Source organism: Mus pahari, chromosome 2 (assembly GCF_900095145.1).
Source record: "Mus pahari chromosome 2, PAHARI_EIJ_v1.1, whole genome shotgun sequence".
NCBI classification, from domain to species: domain Eukaryota; kingdom Metazoa; phylum Chordata; class Mammalia; order Rodentia; family Muridae; genus Mus; species Mus pahari.
The window spans coordinates 72,367,159-72,369,868 of NC_034591.1; the positions used below are offsets into that span (position 1 = coordinate 72,367,159).

Below are 2,710 nucleotides of genomic sequence, written 5' to 3' on the forward strand. Positions count from 1 at the left end.
TCATCCACTGCTGGTGGGAGCACAAACGTGTACGCCATGTTGGAAATCAGTGTGGCAGTTCTTCGGGAAGATGGGAATCAATCTACCTTAAGATCCACTTTTGCCAGTCTTGGGCACACACCCAAAGGATGCTTCATCCTACCATAGAGTCACTTGCTCAACCATATTCATTGCTGCTATACTCATAATAGACAGAAACTGAAAACAACATAGATGTCCTTCAACAGAAGAATAGACAAAGAAAATATGGTACATTAACAAAATGGAGTATTACTCAGCTGTTAAAAACAATGACATCATGAATTTGCAGGCAAATGGATGGGACTAGAAGAAATCATCCTGAGTGAGGTAATCCAGACCTTGAAAGACAAATATGGCATGCATTTACTTATATGTAGATATTAGTTCTTAAGTCAGTGATAACCAAGCTCACAGAGGTTTGGTATGGAGTAAGGGACCAGGGAGGACAGAACCCATTAGGAAAGAGAAATAGAAAAGATAGTTAGGGATGGGTTTGGGGCTAGAATGGAAGGATCAGCTGAGGAGGTGGAGGGAGGATGGGGACAAGAAAGGAACTATAGGGAGAGACAGCTAAAATGAAGGGTCATTTGGGGAGCACTATGGAAACTAATGCAATAGAAGATTCCTAAAATATATACATATATGAAGGTGATCTAAATGAAATCATCACATAATAGGAGCATCAAAAAGTCAAATGAACACCCCTGGAGACAAAGGGAAGCTTCTAATACCAGGATTAGGCTATATCAAATGAGATATTAGCCAAAAGGGCCTCATTGGGAATCCCCAACAACCCAGGCTGTTGACAAGTTAGTTCATTGCTCCCCACAAGCTGACAGCCCCTTTACTGAAGACACCATCTACACAACTCACTAAACACAGAGAACATCGAGCTGGCACTACCTAGAGCTTTCAGCCGTACATCCTAGTATCTTTGAGATAGGAAGGTATGCTGTAGGCTACCAAGAGAGAAATGCAAACACCAACCCATCCACAAATGCTTTGATCTACAGTGGTGTCTTGCCTGCGAGATGTGCTAGGGCAGCGGTGGCTCAAACCTTGTGGGAGTAACCAACCAACATCTGATTTGACTTAAGGCCCAGTCCACAAGCTAGAACTCAGACCCAACACTGCTTGGGTGACAAAAAAACCTAAGACTACATAGCTCAGGGACGTAGGGGAAAAACTAATTGTAAGTAATGTTTGCTGGAAAATGTACTGTAAAATTAGTATAGGTGGCAACCACAGTATCAGGAAGGACAATTTCATGGCATGCAGTACTATGAGAATCAAAGAGAACCTCTTTATATCAGTAAAAGGCTAGTGTACCGTGAAGGCCATCAGCTGACCCATGCCTCAGGTAAGCTACCATCAAATTACCTTAAATAAAAGATTTGAAAGATAAAAATGCTTACCATGTAGGGAACATATTGAACACATGCCACGTAAATGTACCATTATAGACACAGATGCAATGACCTCTGATTTAGAGGCAGAGCCCATAAAAGCTTAGATAAACCCTTCTTTAAAAAAAAAATGTGTGTCTCCTCCAGCTAAGCAAAATGCCCAAAGGAAAGAAGGCCAAGGGGAAGAAGGTGGCCCCAGCCCCTACTGTTGTGAAGAAACAGGAGGCCAAAAAGGTAGTCAATCCTTTGTTTGAGAAAAGGCCCAGGAACTTCAGCATTGGGAAGAACATCCAGTCCCAAAGAGATCTCACACGCTTCCTCAAGTGCTCAGCTACATCAGACTGCAGCAGCCAAGAGCCATCCTCTATAAGCGGCTCAAAGTACCTCCTGCCATTCACCCAGACCCTGGACAGGCAGGCAGCTACCCAGCTGCTTAAGCTTGCCTACAAGTACAGGCCAAAGACAAAGCAAGAGAAGAAGCAAAGGCTGCTGGCCCGTGCTGAGAAGAAAGCTGTTGGCAAAGGGGACGTCCCAACCAAGAGACTACCTGTCCTCCGAGCAGGAGTCAATACAGTCAGCACCTTGGTGGAAAACAAGAAGGCTCAGCTGGTGGTGATTGCCCATGACGTAGACCCCATTGAGCTGGTGGTTTTCCTGCCTGCCCTGTGTCGAAGGGGATGTCTTACTGCATCATCAAGGGAAAGGCCAGGCTGGGGCATCTGCTCTGTAGGAAGACATGCACCACTGCTGCCTTCACGCAGGGTAACTCAGAAGACAAGGGTGCTCTGACTAAGCTGGTGGGAGCTATTGGGACCAATAATAATGACAGATATGACGAGATCCTCCACCACTGGGTAGGCAATGTCCTGGGTCCTAAGTCTGTGGCTTTCATCGCCAAGCTGGAAAAGGCAAAGGCTAAAGAACTCGCCACTAAACTGGGCTAAATGTACACTGTTGAGTTTTCTGTACATAAATATAATTACAAAATTATCTTGAAAAAAAAATAAAAGAAATATTGCATGATTTCCACCCTTGTCAGAAGTCCCATAGCCTAAGGTACCATTGCTCCTTGTAAATTAACCAGTGGTTTAATGGCAGATCGAGTTTATGGACCTTTTCCAGAGACATGACAACCTTTCCTTGCTGCATATGATACACTGGAGATGTCAGAACTCACAGTGGAGGTATAGGTGTCTCCGATGAGCTAAGAGTGATGAAATGGCCCTGGGGTTGTGGTAGTGCTGACTCCTGACAGGGCCATCGCTGGTCTTGGTCCATGCATG

General features: G+C 44.8%; 1 pseudogene; it reads left to right on the forward strand.

The window, feature by feature from the left end:
- The first annotated feature begins 1,583 nt into the window (after positions 1-1,583).
- On the forward strand, positions 1,584-2,371 carry LOC110314688 (annotated as a pseudogene).
- Positions 2,372-2,710: the final 339 nt, after the last annotated feature.